The following is a 24,384-nucleotide window of genomic DNA, read 5'->3' as shown; positions in this document are numbered from 1 at the left end:
AGAGTTTTGAGTGACAAACTAAAAAAATCTATATTTAAACCAATGTATGTGGTCAGTTAGTAAAGGATGCTGTTGAAAAGGGAGTTCTGGAGCCCAACCACCTGGAAGGCTTTACACCCAGGCTCCACCGATGACTACTGCATGACATTGGGCAAATTAGATAATCTCTCTCTTCCTTAGTTTCTTGACTTGTATAATATCACCAACATCATGGGCTTATGGTGAGCATTATGAAATAGGACATATTTATTACATCGCTGAGAGCCTGGGAAAACGCTAAATAAAAGGTTATTATTGTTATTATTTGCATATAACTGAGTAGTTGATTTTCAAGTAGCAGAAGCAAAAGACAACACTTTCAGCATTGTTTTATAGATAGACTGGGCACGGTGATCCATTTTGAGTGAGACAGCCATAAAATGTGACATTTTAAACATCTTCTCCAATCCCTAAACATTTGGTTTTTCTCCAAGAGTTTCCTGACCATTATTAATTCAGTCAACTTCTAGCTGGAGGTAACTTTAAGAATTTCTATGCCAGGTGGCATGTGCAGATACGATTTACATGTACAGGCATGCCACTGACAGCTTGTGGTTTGTGATATATCAATACAGTCATGAGTAAATATATTCCTAAAAGTAGAAGGTATGTAACTTTTTGTACATTGAATAATTTAAGCAAAAAAGAGGACTTTCTTTAGAAAAATGTGGTCATTCGTTTATTTTTAAAATGTATGAGAGACCACCACCCCATTTATCATCTTTTTAAATCCAAGCATTCACTTGTTTGGGTGAACAAAAGTCTGCATAAACAATATCTACCAAAAAGCACTATGGGGAGGGCTACCAAAAGATAAATCCAAGTGAATCTTGATTTTTTTCTTTACTGCCTTTTCAGAAAATCTATAAATATTTTAACCTGTCATTATTAATTTTCAGTGTGTCCGTTTTCTCTAGGTACAAACTTTGGACAGGTGGTCTTAATGCTTTTTGTGAAAACTCAAAGTAGGTGGATACTAAATTGGAATGTCACTTCCCTAGAAAAAGTCAAAAAGCCAAAGTATTCCCCTTTGATTAATTTAGGCTAGGGTGACAATGACACCTACAGCCTCACTGGTGACATTTTCTCAGCTTTCTCAGTGTAGTTCAACCAGATAACAAAGAATCAATCCACAGAATTCTTTGGATCTCAGGGCAATAAGGAGGCTCATGTCAAAAAACCTTACTGGAAGATTTTGCTGGAAAAGACATGCAACTACATGATACTACATTAGGCAAGTTTCGGAACAGAGGATGAGAATCAGAGAAGTTTCATCCATCTCTATCCCTAACTCAGGGGTTACAGCATGGCTGTCACAGCCTAAGCAGCTTCTTTTTCTCACCTTGTGTTGTCTTGGTTTTCTTCTACCCCCACCCACCTCCACCTTTTCCTTCCTTACTATGAGGCAATGTCTCTAATATTAGGAATTAATTTTGCCAATAACCAATAGGAACCCAACAGGTCATTTCTGTGAACTACTGTTTCAAGCCAGACCTACCATTTCTAGTTCTCTTAATGAAAAGGGTAAAGTGTTATAATTTAGATGTATCCTTTGGCAAGGGATCACCAGCTACATGCCAGATATTGTATGCTTGAAGATCCATGGTCATCTTGCCGTGTGCCACACCAAACTCCAAAAGGAGTTTTGTCATCTTTATCCCTAAGCCAGCATGTTTTCTCCTCCTATCCCACTACTTACAGGTACATCCAGATCTACCAGTGTCACATATTTATATAATGTATAATTATATATTATAGACAGATATCCTATGTATCACTCCTCTTCTAACCACATAATATTGGGATTTGGGTATCACTACACATTTTTTTATGGTAATCCTCAAACATCTGTGAAAATAGTGAGAGTAGTATAATGAACCCCGTATCAGGGACTATGATACTTCATGTGTTCTTGTACCTTTGTGAGGTCTAGAATTATGACTAGCACAAAGCAGTGCTTTATACAAGTTTGGTCATCAAGCTGATTGCCTATTTATTAAATGGAGTTCCTTCTTCAAAAATAGGGAACAACTTTGTATAATTTCATTCCTTGGACCCCACCCCCCGTTCAAAAGTGCAAACCTGTGACTATACAAAATAACAGAATTAGGGGCACCTGGGTGGTTCAGCCAGTTAAGTGTCCTACTCCTGATTTCAGCTCAGGTCATGATATCATGGTCATGAGATCGAGCCCTGCATCAGGCTCTGTGCTGGGCGTAGGGCCTGCTTAAGATTCTCTCTCCCTTTCCGTATGCCCCTCCCCTTCTCCCCTCAAAAAAAAATAGAATCAGCTTTTTTTCATTTTTTTGTTTTTTTAAAAAAAGACCATTTGGGCAGCTCTCCATAGTTTTTAATTTTATTAATTTTTAAAAAAATGTTTATTTATTTTTGAGAGAGAGAGACAGAGACAAGGTGTGAGCTGGGGAGGGGCAGAGAGAGAGGGAGATGCAGAATTCGAAGCAGGATCCAGGCTCTGAGCTGTCAGCACAAAGCCCAATGCAGGGCTCAGACTCACTAACTGTGAGATCATGACCTTAACTGAAGTCAGATGCTTAACCAACTGAGCCAACCAGATACCCCTTTCTGTAGTTTTTAAAAGATGTTATGCCTGTTGACAGGAGAGGGATTTATAACAGGCTTTTTCTTCTACTGAAAAAAGTGTCTTTTATTACAAATTGAGATAGCAGCTATTTGAAAGTACTTGACCCAGAGAGATTAAATGCCTCTCGAAGGGAAAATAATACGTACACCAAGACCAAATCCAATGCGAATGAAACCTGGAAGTTTGTTTTATATTTGGAACTTTACAAAAGAGTTTTTTTAAATATAAAAGTCCTGGGTTTTCTTTTTTTTTTTTCAGGAATTAAAAAAAAGGATTGTTGTCTGCTATGTTTCTACTAAATCTCCATCACATTAATTCCCATTTGGGACTTGAGGAAGAAGTAGGAAGCTGATTATAGGCATCTCTAGGGTCACAACCCATTGTCTACTGACCAGTGTATCTGAGGCCTGTGTAGGTCTCTGGAGAAAACCAATCTGGTTGGCAAAAGCATATTCCACCATATTATCTGGAAAACACTTCCCTGGAGATTGAGACTAAGCTGGCAACGCAACCAGAATACCTTCTTCTTTCTATTTGAGGGTATTAACTCTCACCCCAACTAATTTCTGATAATTGAGAGAAGAGGCCAAATTGCCTCTGAATTTGGAAAAAATATAGTTCCTGGGGCTCAAAGTGATTTTAATCCTATAATCACTTGATTTTGCTTCAGACAATTGGTGGGCATATAAAACTACAAACATTCGGCAAAGAGGAAATCTTAATCCATAGGATTCTGAGCAAATGAAAACCTCAAAGAATGGCTCACTCTTGTACAGATGACAAAATGGGGATTTGGAGAAATTAAATGACTTGGTAAAGTCATCCAGATATTTACTGGCAGAATTGGATCTCTAAAAGTAGGTTGCTGGATCATATATAATTATCCTGCGAGATATTAATACTGTAAATGCCAGGCTCATATTGCATCCATTTTTTGTTCCCACAAATTTTACTGGGATGCTTTTAAGCCTCCATTGGATAAAATATGACTGTGACCATTATGTTGCTATTACCTGGGTTTGAACCCGGGGCATTTAAGATCTAGATTCCTCCTTTTTAAAACTCCAACTCTAGGGGCGCCTGGGTGGCGCAGTCGGTTAAGCGTCCGACTTCAGCCAGGTCACGATCTCACGGTCCGTGAGTTCGAGCCCCGCGTCAGGCTCTGGGCTGATGGCTCGGAGCTTGGAGCCTGTTTCCGATTCTGTGTCTCCCTCTTTCTCTGCCCCTCCCCCGTTCATGCTCTGTCTCTCTCTGTCCCAAAAATAAATTTAAAAAAACGTTGAAAAAAAAAATTAAAACTCCAACTCTATTCTTCACTGATCAGAAATCACCTATGGGAAGAGGTAACAGCATCATTGGAAAAAAAAAAGTACAATGATGGCTCTTTGCAGGAATACAAACATCACATTCTACATTCTATTCCTATCGTTTGCGTGTAAAACCAAAGAAACTCTTCAATTATTCTAAACGCTGTGACCTCAGCCAAAACAATTGACTGCTGTAGGCCTCTTTTTGAAAACAAAACAAAACAAATAAATCAAGGAGATTGCAAAGTCTAGTCCTGAGAGAAAGGCTGTTAGAACATCTCTTTGAGGTGAACCTGTTTGGGGTCCTGCAAACAGATTCATCCCAAGGTTAGCTTATAGGAACAGAGAATAAATTTGCATCCGCAAGTTTATTATTTCCTGTGCTACATCAGGAAGGACAAGACCTGGGAAGACTACCAGCTGAGACACCCAGAAAATCCCCCAGGAGTCTTTTAATAGTGATAATCTGTCTGCCTTACTTCCCCCCCAGGCTGGATGGAGAGTAGTGCTTTGCAACAACACTTCGAAAGCAACAAGAAGTCCTAAAAGGTCTAGGGATCGTAAGTGGCAGTTTGGGGGCCATTGATCATGTTGCTAGAGGAAATTCCTTGTTTACAAGAAATTTTAGGATTTTCATACTATTGCATATGATGAATATGAGCCATCAGTGAGATTTTCTGTATATATATATATATATATATATATATATATATATGTACAGTAGAGGCTTGGGATAATAAGTGTGATCAACATCTTCCCTCAGAACCTGAAAAGGTGGTTATTAATACCTTAAACTAAGTTATTAATAATCCTTTTGAGTGGGGGGCAGTGATAAATCAGAATATGCAAGGAGGATAGTGTGGCAAAAATGCTGCCTTTTGTAGGTAATGGGTAAGTCATGATTACTAATTTTGTATTTCATTCTTCACTCTATATTTGAGTTATTTATACATGTATCTGCATCCCTACCAAATCGTAAGTTCTTAGAGGGCAGGGATGTGTGTATCATTTCCCCTGATAGTCCCCAAAGCACAATATTGAACAATCAAATTCAAGGAATCGTTTTTATTCTAAAACGCTCCTGCTACCACCACTCACAATAGAGCCAGAATTTCACAGAACTGTAAGATAAGTGTTCATGAATTGTGAGACTAATTGCTTTTTAGCTGCAAGGTAGAACCTATTTAATTGAGGACTCCTATAGCTAGTGAACAGCTAGCACAAACATGTTGGTTTCAACCTTGCAAATGCTAAAGTAATTTCAGACAACCATTTCTTTTCTTTTAACACAGAGTAAGTCGGCAAAGGTTTAGGCACAGTTTTTTATTAGGCTCTTAGGAGTTGGCTTGTCTCAGTGAGTGGTGTGCTGTTTGGGACTGACTTCACTTGGACGACACAGCATCATCTCTCAGCCCCACCAAGCTGGAAGAGCTCTGTGCGACCTAGATTGCCTGCAGCTGCTTAGATAATCTATAACCATATTTCCCCCCTAACTATAGGTCCATCCTTCTTAATTTATGAGTTATACTCCCATGTTTCAATTTCACCAACATTTATACCAAGACTAGTCACTGGTGCATCAAATGTACACAGAATATATTCTATGTGCAAGAACATACAATGGTACATCCTGGAATGCTAAAATGAGTAAGATCGAAACATGAAAGCCAATGATATGGGAGTAACTGCTCTGTGAAGACAGTGTCCTACGGACACCAAACCTTCAGTGTATACCTGGGCACGGTAGTTCCCGCCCTCAAAAACAAACAAACAAACAAAAACAAAAAACAAATTATAAATGAGTGGATAGGTATCCTGGTTTGATCATAGGTATTTATCATGTTATTTACATTTTAGTCATTAGAAAAATATAGAGGGAACACTTGAAATATACCCTAAAAGTACATTTATAGAAGATGCTAACGGCCCTTGTACACAAGGATTTTTCATTCAACTGAGGAGACAATAGGTATTGTTTAGTGTATAACTAGTGGGCAGTGTGATTAAAACATTAAGCAGCACAAGAGGTAACTCATGGTTGTATACGGTTGCCATGAAACTAAAATAGACCTTACGTGCAATGTGAACAAATTTCAAAGGAAACAGCGATCACAATTGCTGCTACAAGTCCCTGTGTTCTTCATTCACTGACACACAGACTTCCATTCAAAAGGAGGGAAATAAGAAAAATACTCCTGTTTCTTTAATACTTACTACTTTTTAGACTTTGTACTGCTATAAGCCTACTTATACCTGATCTTATTTCGCCTGCACAATTATATGAATTTTGTGCTATTATACCCATTTTAGAGAAGAGGAAATGGAAATAAGATTTAGTCATTAACCTACAGAGATATGGCTCTAAGTCAGTGGGGAAGCTGGACTCAAATCCAAGTCTCTGTCTCAAAGCCCCACTCTTTTACCATGCCACACCCCTATCTGAAAACCTTGGGCGAAACTTTGAAGTAGGTACTAAGCAATCATCATGGGAATAGCCAATGGGTCAGCAGATTAGACATGAGCATAGATGCTGCCTGATGAGTATCAAATTGAGATGCTCTTTCAAACAAATTGTATATTTTATTTCATTTTCTATAGTCCCTGCAGGATTTTGATGTCATTTCTAAATGTAGGGGATTTGGAGACAATTTACAGAACCAGTAGTTGGATACAAAGATGCGCCCATTTGCAGACCTTGTAACTAGCCCTCTCTATATGCCCCAAACCTGTGTGTTTGCACTGTGCTCAGATTAGTGACTGAAAATTGGGTATTCCCATTTGTTTTAGTTCATCCTTTAAAGAATGCCTTCCCTTGCAGAGAAGGCTGTATTTTCTTAGCTTTTATTCTCCTGTAACATGCTTTGCACTCAGTGGGTGCTCAATAAATACTTGATGTTGGCTGAATAGGTGATAGTGGTGACACCCTGAGTTGCTTTCTTTTAAGTCAAGATAATCAAGTTCTTTGCCAATCAAACAGAACAAATTAGGTGTCCTGTCAAAAGCTGGAGAAAACCCTGCAGTCATCAAAAAGTCACTTATCTTGAAATACCAAACATTTTCTTTATAGTATCTCAGTCTCTGTTTAGGATGCATTGCCCACAGGAATTTAGTAGTTCAGTTGTTTTCTATCATGTCATAATGTTCAATACTGTACTGCCAGGTGATGAATTGGAGGGTGGGACAGGAGTTTACAAATCAGTCCCTAGGGACTTTGCATTCCATCTTCCCAGCCAGCATGAAGTGATAGACATCTGTTAAGATAACTAGTTCAAAAGCCGAGAAAAACTTTGGCACACAAGGGAGAAATATGACCTAGGGCACCCAGTAGATTGGCCCCACTCCATTCCCACACTCCACATATGAGGAGACAAGAAGAAGTCCCGAACCCTAAGGCTGGCTATGTGCAACCTCTCCTGTGGCTCCATATGCAGTATTCACATAACCAGAATCATGGATATAGTCTAGGATGCACCCAGTAATGAGCTGGTGGGTGATCGCTGACCATGTGTAGGATGTGACCTGGAAAGAACTCTGTTATGTGTGGCCTCTTGGCAGCTAGAAGGCGACCAACTATCTTCTGATGAAATGAGATTTCAAAGGTGAAGGAGTTAAAGAAAATCTCAAAGAGATATGATGAACAGAAAAAGAACGTCAAGACCTGCAGCCTCTTCAAGGAGCAGTTCCAAGGACAAGAATTTTGTCTGAACCCATCAAAAGGGCCAAGGAACTCAGTTTTCAGGGAGAGCAAGGTGCAGTAAGGCAAAAAAAAAATCCTTCCTACTCCTGAGAGCAAGTAATAAAATTAATTAATGCCAACCTCCCTCCCAAAGAAAACACAATTATAAGGTCAAGAAAAACATAAAGAGAGCTATATGGTCATTCGGGCAAAGATCACAAGTATATAATCGGTGTAGCATGTTGGAAAAGGTGGTTGCCTTTTTTTTTTAAGCTTTTTTACAGCTGTTGCCTTGACAGTTTTACAATTAATGTCTTATCTTTGAGTCTGTGTTTGCCTTGCTGAAAGAGATCATTATCCTGAGAAAATGTTCTATTCTATTGGAATTATTTCTTAAGTAACTATTAATACCGTTCTTATAAATGGATATAATTAACTCATAGACTGGCAGCTTTCTTTGAAATTCTCTTTTCTCCTTCCTGAGCTTATTCTAATCTCTGACTGTAACTTGTAAACATCTGTCTAGAATTGATGAAATGACCTCATTTGGGTCCCAATCAGCTCAGCAGCAGAGACTGTCATGCTTAGGAACTGAATGCCACTGATGTAGGGTAAAAATTAACAAACTAAAGTAAGTGTTGTAGAGGGAAAACCTCACAGGCAAATCCCTCTAAATATTCCCTTTATACAGAGTTGGGACTTTAGGAGAAAAACGTTAAAAGAAATGATTGCTAGAGTAATAACTTATACAAGTGATTAAAACACTCAATGTACTGAAAGGAGAGTGTTTTCTTAGAAGATTAATTTGAAAAATAATGTGCCAGAGGCTCCCCTTAAGTGTCCTGAAGTCTTCCTACTCCTGTCTGCTTCTACAAAAGGGTAGAGTTTGACCCAGCATATTACCTCACTCTCTGTGTCTCTCTACAGAAGTTATTTCATCCAGAGATTTCAGTGTCTTTACAAAAGTAAGTTAACAAGCCTCATCACTTCTCTCCATAGAGATGGTTCATTTAAGTAACATAGAAATTTACCAAAATGGCTTACTCAAGGTCACTTGAGAAATCCTTTGTGTAATCTGGAAATGGATATTCAAAGTGTAAAAATACCTTGCAGCCTCATTGCAGATCCAGACTTCTGTATCTCTTGGCAAGTACCACTGGAGGGTTGAATAATCTTCCTTTATCTTTACAGTGAGGCTCCAATCACTTGGTCTTTTCTCAACCTCGCGAGGCTCTCACAAACCTGGAAATCCAGAAGTCAGCCATTCTCTTTCTTATCTATTCCCAAAGCTAAGTGAGGAGAGAATATGACTATTTTTTAAAGGTTTTTAATGAATTATTTTGATTAAATAAGTACTTGACTATATATATATATTTTTATATAATAAAATATAAAATACATTTTTTGTATATAAATAAAATATAAAAAAAATAAAAGATTTTTATGAATTATTTTGATTAAATAAGTACTTGACACTACATATATATATATATATATATATATATATATATATATATATATAAATATATATATTTTTCACTCCCAAACTCTTCTATTGATCCAGTGAACAAATGTTTGTTAATCACTTATTTTGTTGCCTCTCACTATCCTGGACACAGGGAACAGTACAATTTCCTCCCTTCATGGGAAAGACGAACAATAAGCAAGAAACAGATACATCTTGGTCAAGTGCTAGAAAGATGATAAACATGAGGAGCTGGGTGAACTGAGTAGGTGTGGGTGGACCAGGGAAGGCCCCCCTCCAATCAAAACTCTTTTTGCTTTCCCTCTATGGGGGATGGACCCATAGGAAGATTGGACCATTGGAAGATGACCGAAGCTTAGAGCACTGGAGTGAACAGCAGGAAATGTGGCTTTGGAGGAAGGGCAGAGTGTGTGGGCCATGGGAAAGAGTATGGATTGTATTCCGACAACAGTGATCAACCCATGATGGGTTTGAAGCAGATTAGTAACATGATCTATGTTTTCATTAAAAAAAATTTAAATTTTATGTTAGCGGTAGAGTGCAAGCCGGGGAAAGGGGCAGAGGGAGAGAGAGAGAAAGAATCCAAAGCAGGCTCCACACCAATGGGGAACTCAATCCCATGACCCTGGGGTCATGACCTGAACCAAAACCAAGAGTGGGATGCTCAATCAACTGGGCCATCCAGGTTTCCCTCCTCTGAAATATTTTTATCTGTCTCTACACATGTAATGTGAATCTTGTAAAGATTCACCAGACAGGCCAGGCTTTCTCATACCTTATAACTATTGAGGAAATATGCGTAGGAAACTGTTCTTCCCCCTTTAATCCTTACTGCACCAAGTTCCCCAAATGCTCATGGATGCAAAGTAGAACATTATTTTACAAGGGACAGACCTAGCTGCTTCTGTGGAGCTGATTCACCAGTTCTTACACTATGAATTAGCTGGTCTTCTTGCCCTTTTCACTGAGGAACCTGCAGTGTTCTTTTGTCTCATCTGCTCTCCCTCCCTGTGACCCTTACAGCACAAGACACAGACCTATGCATGACCTTTATCACTTGTATTGTCATTAAATGTTACCTTACCCTGATCTTCTGTTTGTGAGCTCTTTGAAGGCTGGGAATTAATCTTACTCACCTTTGTATTTCCAGTCATAATCACAGAGCCAGGTCCAGGTGCTCCAAAAAGGACGGGCAGGAGAGTGAACAGTGTGGTGAGAATATAATGGATTATCCCAGATTGGAACACATTTGAGTGAAAAGTGATGTGATGAATGATTATGCTGGATGACAGTGTAAGGTTGGACTGGACCTGTTAAACTGGGATCTATGGTAACTTTTATAACCACTGCAATGACTTATGGGTGAAAGTGTGAACTCTAGGGGGCGCCTGGGTGGCTCAGTTGGTTAAGCACCCGATTCCTGATTTTGGCTCAGGTCATGATCCCACAGTTTGTGAGATGGAGTCCCAAGCTCAGAGCCTGCTTGGGATTCTCTCTTTTCCTCCCTCTCTCTGCCCAGCCTCAACTCGCCCACACGCTCTGTCCCTTTGTGCCTATTCCCTGCTCGAGCTCTCTCTAAATAAATAAATTAAAAAAAAAAAAGTGTTAACTCTACAATTCTAGAGGTCTTTTCTGAGGTACTAGTACTCCACTTGCCCTGGCTGATCTAGACCAACGGTTCTCAAACGGGTCTCACAGGAGACATAATAGTATAGGAAGCATTTGTAGGTGGCAAGGGCATCAAGATTAAATGACATAGATTTCCACTTTCATAATGTAATTCCATGTTCAATTCTGCTTTAGCTTTTCTAATTATTACATAGGTGATCTCTCAGTTTTGTGCAGATTATCTTTAACCCCCTCAAGTCCCTGCTAATCTCACTTTTTTAATGAAAAGTGAACAAGCCTCAGGATCAGAGCTTTTGAACAGGAAATGGTATTTGTTTGGAATGTAATGTTATTTTGTTAATTATATTCGTTTTGTGGTTTCCTTTTCTTTATGGAAAATAATGGTCATTTTCCAGATAGGATGAGAATATAAAATTTCATTCTTCAGTGAATCTTTGGAAGTAAAAAGTACAAGATTTAAATATATATGATAAAGGTCATACACAAATTTTGGCAAAAACCATGGAGCTGATGTAAAATTACTTAACATTTAGGAAACTAGATTAGACCAAAGATTCCTAGCCTTGTTTCTGAGCCTACCTTTAAGGTGCACATTTACTGAAAAATAGTCATATGAAATTAATATAAATTAATTCACTTAGGAAATAATATTTAGGATTAAGTAATTTGAAGTAATTTCAATTAAGTCATATGAAATTAATATAAATTAATTCATTTAGGAAATAATATTTAGGATTAAGTAATTTAGGAAAATAAATATGCCATATATATTTCTATTTTTATTTATTTTTACAATATTTTTCTCATTATAAGGATTAGGCATGTTTATTTTTGGAATATAGGTCCCGGAAAATATATAATGGCATAAAAATTAAAAAATGCATAATGGCATAAAATAAAAAATACATAATGGCATAAAGATAAAGAACTCAGAACAGTATACTATAGGGACAAACACATTTAAGATGTGAGTTGTTTTCTTTCTTGCTTGCTTTTTTTTGTTGTACTTTTTGGAAATTGATGAGATGATTTTGAATCTCAAAATGTTAATATGTATGTAAATCTGAATTTACATAAAAGAAATGAAAGGGTTATAGTTTTGTTTATTAAAAACAATTAACAATAGAATGACTTTAAGTATCAAACCTTCCCCTGTGTACTTAAAAGTTTAACTTACTCAAAATTTATATACATATAATATTAAGCACAATACTTGTCAAGCAATGTAACACATACCTTTAATAAATAAAATTTCATACAATTTCAATTATAATGAGATGAGTGAAGGTTCCTTTTGGAAATCATGCACTTAAACCCTGGCTTTTCTTACTTGCCAGAGACATACACTTTTCAGTTCTTTGCAAACTTACCTTCCTACTAATGGAGGGATAAAAACATGCCAGATTGAGCTGTATTTTAATTTTCAGTGAAAGGAAATGGCTTTGGCCCTACTGCCATACCAAGCCAACAGGTGTAGGAAAATAATTAACCACTCATACACATGGTACTCGTATTGGAAATGTCTATTTACAATTTTTTTCCCCAAAGCAGAACATTAACATGATGTAATATTATTACCTTAATCCCAAGGAACCAGCAACAATAATAACCACTCCACACCAATACTGGAACCTGGTGTTCCAATGAAAGTTTCATTTTCCTCTCCCTCACTAAGCATTTCTCTACTGAGAAGAATGACAACTCCATTACTTGATTTTGATGTTCTAAGGTGAGAGAGGTTTACATTATAGGATCTTGTTACAGTACTTTGTCGGGAAATGTGATGGAGCTAAGAGGACAACCCATCATCTTGAAATAAACTCCAGTGGTTCATTCCACCTGGCTCCACTCAAATACTAACAATTCTCAAGACTATAGTCTCCAGGAAGGCTAGAAATCCATGAGGTTCGCTATATCTTCTGTGCCTGAAACAGTGCTCGGTTCCTAAAGGACCCTTCAGTGTTGTTGAATGAATGAGCCATCATTATAATAGCAGCTATTTCTAAATACCCAAGATGTATTTAGATTTACCCAAGATGTGGGTGTCTGGGTGGCTTGGTGGGTGATGCATCCAACTCTTGATTTTGGCTCAGGTCATGATCTCCTGGTTTGTAAGTTCAAGCCCTGTGTTGGGCTCTGTGCTGACAGCGAGGAGCCTGTTGGGGATTCTCTCTCTTCTATCTCTGCCCCTCCCCTGCTCATACACACACATACACACTCTCTCTCAAAATAAATAGGTGGGCTTAAAAAAAAAGTTTAAATACCCAAGATGCAATAGGTGCTATTATTTACTGTACCAACTCCAGTTCTAGTAACAGCTAAACCTGTAGTGGATTATTATCTGCGTTGTCTCATTGAGGAAACAGGCTCAGAAATGTTAATATGCCAAGTTCATACAGTGAAGGGATTAGGATTCAAAGCTAAATATGTCTGATGCCAATGCTTCCGTTTTTTTCTCCTACAGAATGGAAAGTGTTATATGACCTCAAAAAGGGTGACATACATAAAAATGAAAACTCCAATGGTGCAGATTCAATTTCTTTTGGGTGATCTAGTAACATTATCCAAAAAAAAAAAAAAAAAAGAATCCGTGTTTGTTTCTGGGATTTTCCCATTGGCTTGCCTCTGAAGGGCTGGGACGAACCTTTGGTAAGTGATGGTTATTAACACTTTTAGGCTCTGTTAAGAAAAAAAAAAAACAGCATATGTGTATGTATGAGTAATATGTATATGTGTGTCAGTCCATTTTTTTCAATCTTTTGTTGCTGCCTAATCTCTCCTCAGCAACCTGGCAGCTGGGGATTGCTAAAGGGCTCAGACTTCATATTAAGTATCAAGTCAGGGGCATCTTGACTTGATACTTCCTTCCTACCCATTGCCTCTCATCAGCAGCTGGGCCACCTTTTGAGGTGACTGGGCAGCCATGGCCAGAGAGAGCCCAGGATCCCTGCAGAAGGGAGCAGAGGGCAGTGCAAAATAGCCCTCCAGGAGACGAGAACATCAAAAAGATTTGTTCACCAGAGTTTGCAGTTCCCTGCAGTTTTATAAATAATTCACTTGGGTAATGTTTTATCAAGAACGGCACAATTGTCTCAAAAGCCTGAGAATCTGATGGGCTTAAAAAAAATTCTTAATCGAAAAACATCAAGGCTTTGACTGGATACCTTTATCCTTTTTTCCTTCTTGGAAAAAAAAACCCATAACACGCAAATGAGTTTGTTGTAATTGCCCACCTAGTGTGTAAAATTTCGGCTTCAGTGTCACACTTAACAGGGAATGTGCATAAGTACATGAAGCCAGCCGAGCATTCAAGGTTTCTATTTGTTGTTTTTCTTTACCAGCCAGCAGTTGGACACTGTGCTCGTCTTCAGGAAGAAGTCATTAAATCAATTATTTAACCTCTTTGCTGACTTATGTTCCTTGTCCTATGACGAAGGTATTTTAGTCCACCTGCTCCTTATTAAGCATGAATTCCCCTCATAGTGTTTTAATCCACTGGTTTGCATTTCTGGACATACATCCCTTGCATGAACTAATAGTAAAATCTATTTCTCTGGTCACAAGGTGAAATAGGCAAGAATACGTGAATGATTCATGAAACTCCATCATTGCTCAGGAGAGATTCTACGTTATTTGCCAAAGATGGTGACTCTTTAGAGAAGATGGATAGGATTGATTTAGTGGTAAAAGTGTGGGATCTGGGTCAGATGACCTAGTTTGTAGCTAAGCTACACCACATGTGAACTGTGTGACCCTGACCACCCTCTTTAACTCTCTGTGTCTCAGCTTCCCTGCCTATTAACTGTAGATAATAATTATTCCTACCTAAGAAAGTTTCTGTGAGGATTAAGCAAGTTAATAAATGGAAGGCACTCAGGGCAGGGCTAGAGCAGAGGATGTACTTTGTAAATGTAGCTGCTCTGAGTCATTTTGTCTCAACACACTTTCTGGGTGAAGCTCTTCCTCCTGACATATAGCAAATGTTAATTAAATAAGTGCACACACGTTTCCTGAAGTTTCCACCCTGAAGCTGTGGACATACCGGCTTTTATGTTTTTCATTCTGCTTTCCATCACTAGGTTAAATTTAATGGATCAGTGCTGTCCTTTTGTACCCTAGATTTTCCATATAAGATTCCCACAGAAGGATGCACATGACCAGTGGACGGGGGAAAACAAAGAGGAGGCAAAACAAAGAGGCAGTCTATCAAATTAGCTGCCATTCTTTTCCTCCAGTGACAAATCTATAGTGATCAATTTGAGCTGCAAAGACTTTAAGCTTTTACTTTTTCTTCTTCTCAACAGATAATCTCTTTGAATTGTTAAAAGATAAACTGAGGCCTATTAAAATTTTTAAAAGTTGATTTGAACAAAAATCAATTTGAATCAGGCAGCATGTAATCTGGCAGATAGAGAGGAGCTCCAAGGAGTTGCACACAATGAAAGACTTTTATAAGCAGAAAGGAGCAGGAACAAGGAAGTTATACTAGGCAAAAGAACAGGTTGGTAATTGCAAGGTTACCTTCCTTTAGGGGACAGCAGAGGCCTATCAGGCAGATTACTTAACTAGTACTGACAGGATGATTCTTTTTTGAGTAAAGATTCCGTTTCACAGAAAGCCAAAATTGTAATTAGGTCTTGCTTTGGTGGTATTAAGCTTAGCATAGGCAGCTCCATTTTGGGCAGACCTGTTGCCTCGTTTTCAACAATTCCCCTCATTTTACTGGACTCTCTGCCTACCTGAGAGAGGTCTTTAAAATTTAAGGCATGAGTGCCACTCTCAGCTAACTCTGGGGTTCTCACAGTTTTTGCTGAATCTCTGTGTGATATTCACAGGTCACAAGTTCAGATTCACATGTTTTTAGTAATTTTTTAATTTTAATTCCAATATGGTGAACACACAGTGTTATTTTAGTTTCAGGTGTCCAATACAGTGATTCAACAATTCCATACGTCACCCAGTGCTCATCATGACAAGTACACTCCTTAATTTCCATCACCTATTTAACCTATCCCCCCCCCCATCCACCTCCCCTCTAGTAACCATCAGTTTGTTCTCTATAGTTAAACATCTGGGTCTTAATTTGTCTCTTTCTATCCTTTTTTCCTTTGCTCATTTGTAAGTTCAGATTCTTTTAGTTGGTCATTATCTTTGTTACTTTTCCAACATTCTATTCATCAGGAGATCTTTTGTTTGTGGGAGGTTGGCTGTGAACATGCATTCTGAGAGAATTTAGTGCACCAACAAGACTTATGATTATTATAAGCAGGATAACTTCCAATGTTTGGAATGCACTTTGGAGGCTTGGTCTCCAAGACCCAAACCAATGAGAATCAAATAAGTAAAGGAAGTTCCCATAGAAGGCATCACTTTCTTAAGCCAACTGGCTTATTCATTGATCTCACGTAGCTGGGTCCCAACTTCCCCAGAGATGTTAATCCAAGTGCAGGTGGTATTTGCCATAGCATAAACACCTTCTTCCTCAGCTAAAATATAATTAAAGACTTATACTATTATGAGAACAAGTTTGGTCAGAGAGTCTAGGGATTTTGTTGGGCAACCACTGCTTTGCCAGCAGATTCGGGGATAAGTGCAAGAATTAAGGAACATTGTCTTCCCATGCATTTACAAAGAAGAAAAGCAAGGCGCAAAAAGGCAGAAGAATAAAGGTTTCATACTGGGGATGAACATTTTGATCCGTGATCTTGGGAAAGCTGCCCACCTCAAGATGCCGTCTGCTTCTGGGGAGAAACCTCCCTAGTCAATTTTAATTTTAGATTTCCAGCTGGTGTACAGTTCTAAGAGTCTGAAAAAACCCTTTTTAATTGGGATATATGAACCTAAAGTTCAAGTCCTGAAGTTTGGCTGCTATTTGGGTAGTAAGAAGAACCTGGTATCATCCCTTCCAAGGACATTCAAGGGCGGTCTTTGTTCTTCATAATTCCAAACCAGAAGGGTGGGAGAGAATTTAGAAACGTTAGTTTTTGAAAAGTCATAACGAGATATTTGAGGAAACTAGAGGAATTCAGCATCCAATTCACTTTACAGGTATGGAACACACCTCAAAGACAATTAGCAGGATTAGAATTTAAATACAAAGGTCCAAAGATAATTTCTCTCTCTATAATCAACCTCATTTTACCAAAGATAATCACAGTAAAGCTAATTTGTTTGCATTAAACTTGGTGTGGTATTATTTACCTAAGTCCAACAAGAATTCCTTTATAAGAAATCTCAGACTGAACTCTTAAAGCCTTTTGAGGCTAGGAAATCAAGCCCAGGACTTGCCATCAGATGTGTCATCAGACTTCGCCTGTAATACCTATAGATTTGGGTGAATTCTTCCCTTTTTGAGGTTCCACAGTTATCTTGTTTCCTGGGCCTGCCAGGACGTCACCTTTTTTACTTTCCTGGTAAGGCAGCTGGGAACCATTGTAAGCAAGGTCTTTCCAAGGGGCTTCATTAGCTCCATAAAGTAAACCTTAGTTCCTTAAAGCTGTGGCCCTATCTGAGTCTACGTACGTTCTCAAATATGACATTCCAGCAAAGGCCTTGGCAACATAACCAATGTTTCCAATTGTGTCCTGTTACAAGGAGAACAGTATGAAAGAGACTATCCTCCCAAGATCCAGAGTCACTCTCAAAGATAACCAAAACAGACAATTCCCCCTAAGAACCAGCAGGAGTTGGTGGGACCCTAAGAAAGAAAGCAGGACAACCTACATTTCTGCCCAGGTATATTTTGGAGGACCCCAATCTGACGATTGTCAACCTAAGTTGGTAGGACACAAAATGAGACAAACAAGAAGGGAGTAGCTGTCCCTGGGAAAGGACCAACTAATGGTACCCGAGAGCAAATTCATGAGTCACAATTCAAAGACCTAATTGTTACAAATGTTTTTGTTTTTGTTGTGTTTGTTTGTTTGTTTGTTTCTTGCCAATCTGAATCTGGAAAGGAAGAGGCAAGGACATTTTACCTTCCTCTATCGACCAGGCACCACAGATAGAGATAGGAGAGCCCACTTTGGTACGAATGCTTACCCTTTAGGTGGCCTCGGCCAGTTTTCCCAGAATGCCCCTGCCGGCCGCCGAGAGAGCACGATGCCCCAGCGTTCTCGTCCCGGTCACCAGATACGTCAGAGGAGGACCAATATCCCCTTTCCCTCACGGTGAGGGCTCGGCTGGGACGCCTTTGTCTGGAGGGCACCGCGCAGGTGCACTAGCCGCTCCCGGACAGAAGAGCTTCCGCGAGGCCACGGTAACGCGAGACGGTCTTTGCGGAGCTTCAGCTGCTCGTGCAGCCTTCCAGCGGAGGGGCTCGCCGCCCGCCGCCCGCCGACCCGCCCCGGCGCCGCAACCGGGCGGTTTTTACAGCGGACGCCGAACAACCCGAACTCAGTCCCCCTTCACAGTCGGACCCGGTCCGGTTTCTAAGCCGGAACCAGTCCGGCCCCGAACTTCTTCCGGTTTTGAAGTCGGACTAAGTCTGCCGTGGGACCCGGCCTGGTTTCGAAGTCAGACCCAGTCCGACTCTGGCCGGCTTGTGGGTCCAGTCAGGAAGAAGAAATGTTCCAGGAACGCTTGAGAGCTTCTCAGGTAAAAGCTGCTGGGATCTCACAGGGGCGTCCCGACCACCTCCTGAGGCAGCGAGAAGCAGCGAGCTCAAGGATCCTGTTGCTGGAGCTCAGGGGGCTCAGCAGGTACCTGGGCCTGGTTGCTCAAGCTCAGGGGGCTCAGCAGGTGCCTGGGTCTGGTTGCTTGAGCTCAGGGGGCTCAGCAGGTATCTGGGTCTGGTTGTTCCAGCTCAAAGGGAGTAGCAGGTACCTGGGTCTGGTTGCTGGAGCTCATCGGGCTCAGCAGGTGCCCTGGTCTGGTTGCTCGAGCTCAGGGGGGCTCAGCAGGTACCTGGGTCTGGTTGCTGGAGCTCAAGGGGCTCAGCAGGTACCTTCCTGGGTCTGGTTACTCGAGCTTAGGGGGCTCAGCAGGTACCTGGGTCTGGTTGCTCGAGCTCAGGGGGCTCAGCAGGTACCTACCTGGGTCTGTTTGCTCCAGCTCAAGGGGCTCAGCAGGTACCTGGGTCTAGTTGCTCAAGCTCAGGGGACTCAGCAGGTACCTACCTGGGTCTGGTTGCTCGAGGTCAAGGGACTCAGCAGGTACCTACCTGGGTCTGGTTGCTTGGGCTCAGGGGGCTCTGCAGGTACCTGGGTCTGGTTGCTGGAGCTCAAGGGGCTCAGCAGATACCTTCCTGGTCTGGTTACTGGAGCTTAGGGGGCTCAGCAGGTACCTGGGTCTGGTTGCTCCAGCTCAAAGGGAGTAGAAGGTACCTGGGTCTGGTTGCTGGAACTCAAGGGGCTCAGCAGGTGCCCTGGTCTGGTTGCTCGAGCTCAGGGGGCTCAGCAGGTACCTACCTGGGTCTGGTTGCTCGAGGTCAAGGGACTCAGCAGGTACCTACCCGGGTCTGGTTGCTTGGGCTCAGGGGGCTCTGCAGGTACCTGGGTCTGGTTGCTGGAGCTCAAGGGGCTCAGCAGATACCTTCCTGGTCTGGTTACTGGAGCTTAGGGGGCTCAGCAGGTACCTGGGTCTGGTTGCTCCAGCTCAAAGGGAGTAGCAGGTACCTGGGTCTGGTTGCTGGAACTCAAGGGGCTCAGCAGGTGCCCTGGTCTGGTTGCTCGAGCTCAGGGGGCTCAGCAGGTACCTGGGTCTGGTTGCTCGAGCTCAGGGGGCTCAGCAGGTACCTGGGTCTGGTTGCTCGAGCTCAGGGGGCTCAGCAGGTACCTGGGTCTGGTTGCTCGAGCTCAGGGGGCTCAGCAGGCACCTGGGTCTGGTAGTTCCAGCTCAAGGGGCTCAGCAGGTACCTGGGTCTGGTAGTTCCAGCTCAAGGGGCTCAGCAGGTACCTGGGTCTAGTTGCTCGAGCTCAGGGGGCTCAGCAGGTACCTGGGTCTGGTTGCTTGAGCTCAGGGGGCTCAGCAGGTACCTGGGTTTGTTTGCTCGAGCTCAAGGGACTCAGCAGATACCTACCTGGGTCTGGTTGCTTGGGCTCAGGGGGCTCAGCAGGTACCTGGGTCTGGTTGCAGGAGCTCAAGGGGCTCAGCAGGTACCCTGGTCTGATTGCTTGAGCTCAAGGGCCTAGCAAGTTCCTACCTGGGTCTGGTTGCTCCAGCTAGGGGCTCAGCAGGTACCTGGGTCTGGTTGCTCGAGCTCAAGGGACTCAGCAGATACCTATCTGGGTCTGGTTGCTTGGGCTCAGGGGGCTCAGCAGGTACCTGGGTCTGGTTGCAGGAGCTCAAGGGGCTCAGCAGGTACCCTGGTCTGATTGCTTGAGCTCAAGGGCCTAGCAAGTTCCTACCTGGGTCTGGTTGCTCCAGCTAGGGGCTCAGTAGGTACCTGGGTCTGGTTGCTCGAGCTCAAGGGACTCAGCAGATACCTATATGGGTCTGGTTGCTTGGGCTCAGGGGGCTCAGCAGGTACCTGGGTCTGGTTGCAGGAGCTCAAGGGGCTCAGCAGGTACCCTGGTCTGATTGCTTGAGCTCAAGGGCCTAGCAAGTTGCTACCTGGGTCTGGTTGCTCAAGCTAGGGGCTCAGCAGGTACCTGGGTCTGGTTGCTCCAGCTCAAATGGAGTAGCAGGTACCTGGGTCTGGTTGCTGGAGCTCAAGGGGCTCAGCAAGTTCCTACCTGGGTCTGGTTGCTGGAGCTCAAGGGGCTCAGCAGGTACCTACCTGGGTCTTGTTGCTCCAGCTCAGGGGGCTCAGCAGGTACCCGGGTTTGGTTGCTGAACCTCTAGGGGAGCAGCAGGTACCTACCTCGGTCTGGTTGCTCCTGGTTCCCTCTTCCATCGCCAGGACTGTGAAAACATAAACATGAGGCATATTACAATTTCAAGACGTTATGTGGACAAAAATGGATTCGGATCCAGCAACATCCAATCTAGCAGATCGAAAGGAGCTCCAAGGAGCTGTACAGAATGAAAGACATTTACAGCCAGAGGGGGGCAGGAACGAAGAGGTTACACTACTAGACAAAAAGGCAGGTTAGTTGTTGGAAGGTTACCTTCCTTTAGGGGATGGAGGGGTCTATCTGGCAGAATAAGTAACTAGTGCTGATCGGGAAATTCTTCTTCTTTTGTTTATTTATTTAATTTGAGAGAGAGAGAGAACATGGAGCAGGGGAGGGACAGAGACAGAGGGGAGGCCCAAGCAGGCTCTGCACTGCCAGCATGGAGACCCATGCAGGGCTTGAACCCATGATCCATGAGATCATGATCCTATCGGATACCAAGAGTCAGATGCTCAGGGAACTGAGCCACCCAGGTGCTGCTGATGAGGGGATTCCTGATTGGTTTAAGATTCCTCTTCTGGGAGAGCAGGAACTATAAATTACGCTTTGGTTTGGTGGTATGGGGCTTAACATAAATGACTCTATTTTGGCCCTATTGTCTTTTTTTTTTTTTTTTAACAGTACTGCAAAAGCACCACTTGCAAAACTTATCTGCAGGCTTGTTAAGGTAATTTATTAAAATTAAAGGAGGCAATTAGTTATTTTAAGCCACATGGGAATTTTAAGGAAAAGGTTAAGATTTTGAAGAGCTAGAATTTCTGAACTTTTTCTCCTCTTCTTTTTTTTCTTTCTCTTCTTCTCCTTCCCTTTTCCTCTCTTTCCCTCCTCCTCTCTCTTCTTCTGCTCTTCCTTTCAGTGCAGCTCAGTGTGTGGCATTGGTGGCTAGAAGTCTTCAGTGAACCTAGGTATGTAAGAACAAGGTAGTTTGGCTAGATTAAAGCTTACTGTGAATGGGGCAATCAATAGTTGGAAAAGTAGGTATAGGATAGATCCAAGAAAGCTTGAGATGCTGTGCTAATGCATAGTAACCCAGAGTCACTGAGGATGAGGAGGCAGAGGGAATGAGATACATAATGTTTCTTATTACTCTGGACATGAGGTTATAGCCTAATCAGGTTTTCTCCAGAATCCACAAAAACTGAAGTGTCCTGGTTACTCTTGTAAAAATATTAAATGGGGGGCGCCTGGGTGGCGCAGTCGGTTAAGCGTCCGACTTCAGCCAGGCCACGATCTCACGGTCCGTGAGTTCGAGCCCCGCGTCAGGCTCTGGGCTGATGGCTCGGAGCCTGGAGCCTGTTTCCGATTCTGTGTCTCCCTCTCTCTCTGCCCCTCCCCCGTTCATGCTCTGTCTCTCTCTGTCCCAAAAATAAATAAAAAACGTTGGAAAAAAAAATTAAAAAAAAAATATTAAATGGGAAGAGTGGGCAGAAACAAGCTTTTTGTGTTGCTGGGACTCACCTGTCTCTGAATTCAGCCTTCAAACTTCAGCAGAGTCGAAACGGTGGTGCTGGGCACCTCCAAGAGACAGCGAAGAAAATTCTGCCTTCCTGTTTCCTCCTTCAGATGATCTTCCTTTCTTATAACTAACTTCCCCCAACTCACTTGTGCTTTGATTTCTGTACTGAAAGTGTCCATCTTACCTTTAAGGCCTCTAGAATCAGAAGGTTTCTCTTTTTCTTTTGGACTTTCTTTTTTACAAGGAACTTTTAACAAAGTCCAGCAAAGCCATGGTGCTCCTGAAAGCTTGCTCTGTTTAAATTGTATCCAGAATTATAATTTCTTTAACGGTGGCCATTCCTCTGGTATTGTGTATCACACTGAAAAAAAGATATTTTGAAATTCTTTAACAGCATATTAAAATGCAAATCGGTCTTCCTATTAAAGATTTCTGGAAGTTCTCTGACAACACATTTAAATGCAAATTGCTGAAGTGTAGATGCTAAAATTAAAATTGGGAACAGAATACACCTCCGTGGAGGGGCTGGTGCTCTTAACAGCATAGAGCAAAGCAGTGCTCTAGGCCCCCTGTTTTGTAATCACACAGTCAGTAGGTGACCCACCGAATCGGGACAATTCCAGAGGAGAACATTCCCACCTCTCAGTTGCTCCTCCTCTTGCATTTAATTCTGCAAAATGGATCTGAGCCGAGTAGGCTCATGGCAACCTAATACAATGCAGATTTTTTCCTCCTCTTGTGTCGTGTTGTCTGGACAGGGGCAGGCAAAGCTCCTAACCCACTGGTATTATTTACTTTGCAACTCTGCCATGGTCTATTTACATCTTGTCTGAGATTTCTTCCCTTTCTTCTGCTCTTCCTAGAAGTGGATTGTTCTAGGAGGCAGGTCCCTATGGCAACGATACAAGCCAGTGCTTTTCCAGTTCTGCTTTTGTGACACTGCAGGGTCCCTCTAATTATTCCAGGGGGGTGTCATGGGACTCTTAAAACAGAATTAGTTTTAATTCACTCTAAATTTAAAAATAAATATGTGTCATTCTGTGGTTTGGGGCCACTGGATGGTAAAGAATGTGGGCTGTGCGTAAGGATGATGATGAGAGTGAAATTAAATAATGATCTGTTCAAAACGACTTGAAAATTTAATGGTAGAGATTATTTCAGGATGATGTGGTTTCTTCAGAATAATGGAGAATAGACTCCTAGTCCTTTAAATGTGGCTCCCAGGTTGCTATTCTCATATAGGCTGGGCTAGGAGGAAAGCCTTTCTTGGCAAGGCTGAGCACTCTGTCTTCTGACATTGTTTTTCTTTTTTTAATTTTTTTTAACATTTATTTATTTTTAAGACAGAGAGAGAGAGAGCATGAACAGGGGAGGGTCAGAGAAAGAGGGAGACACAGAATCTGAAACAGGCTCCAGGCTCTGAGCTGTCAGCACAGAGCCTGACGTGGGACTCGAACCCACGGACTGTGAGATCATGACCTGAGCCGAAGTCGGACGCTTAACCGACTGAGTCACCCAGGCGCCCCTTGACATTGTTTTTTCCAGGTGATGTGTCCTTCGGACTTTTTTAAGTAGTCCTGGGAAAATATCCTGGCTCAATAGGTCTCTTTGGTACTCTTTATTGGATCCTCTGTTTAAAAGTAATTTTTAGTTATACAAATACACATGAATACATTTTCCCTTAAAGGCTCTTTTTCTTAAACCCAGTACCCTCTCCTTGTTCTGGGAGTTAACTCCTGTTGTGAACTTAATAGGTACTCTTCAAAATGCTTACATATATATCTACAGATGATATGTAGCACTATTGTTAAACTATCGTTTAAAAGTCATTCTAGGGGCACCTGAGTGGCTCATTCGGGTTCAGTGTCTGACTTTGGCTTAGGTCATGATCTTGTGGTTTGTGAGTTCAAGCCCTGCATTGGGCTCTGTGCTGACAGCTCAGAGCCTGGAGCCTGCTTCAGAGTCTATGTCTCCCTTTCTCTCTCTGCCGCACCCCCCCCCCCCACCCCTGCTTGCACTCTGTGTCTCTCTCAAAAAATAAATAAACATTAAAAAATTTAAATATATATAAAAGTCTTTCTAAAATAAGATCTTTGTCTATCAGTGTGTCTTAGAGGATTGTCAGTTTTGATGTTTATAGCTTTAATTCATTTATTTGCTTTTAGTGTTATATAATTATATTATAGTTTATTTAACCAATTTCTTAATGGTATACATTTAGATTACTTGTAATTTTTCATTATTACAAATAATGCTGCAAGGATACAAATAATGCTGCAAGGAATATTTTTGCATTTGGCTCATATTAGGGTAGATACTGAGAAATGCAATTACTCTGAACCTAATTTTTCAA

At 41.6% G+C, this 24,384-nt stretch overlaps 1 protein-coding gene and 1 long non-coding RNA gene across 4 annotated transcripts in view; one reads left to right on the top strand and one right to left on the bottom strand.

Annotated features, from left to right (window-relative positions):
• The window catches only part of LOC131513744 (uncharacterized), a 45,092-nt gene extending 27,102 nt beyond the window's left edge, over positions 1-17,990 (bottom strand). For 2 of the 3 annotated variants that reach the window (XR_009262760.1, XR_009262762.1), the window contains exon 1: positions 8,731-8,908. This is a non-coding gene — a long non-coding RNA (uncharacterized LOC131513744). Of the gene's footprint in view, positions 1-8,730; positions 8,909-17,780 lie in introns of those variants that run through there. The other variant, XR_009262766.1, reaches the window with a different exon arrangement.
• KCTD16 (potassium channel tetramerization domain containing 16) overlaps positions 1-24,384 on the top strand; it is a 274,596-nt gene that overhangs the window by 44,220 nt on the left and 205,992 nt on the right. The gene's annotated exons all lie outside the window — the stretch shown is intronic.

The sequence above is a fragment of the Neofelis nebulosa genome, chromosome 1, assembly GCF_028018385.1.
Source record: "Neofelis nebulosa isolate mNeoNeb1 chromosome 1, mNeoNeb1.pri, whole genome shotgun sequence".
Taxonomy (NCBI): domain Eukaryota; kingdom Metazoa; phylum Chordata; class Mammalia; order Carnivora; family Felidae; genus Neofelis; species Neofelis nebulosa.
The sequence above is the reverse complement of the archived record's forward strand: the minus strand, read 5'-3'. Positions and strand labels throughout refer to the sequence as shown.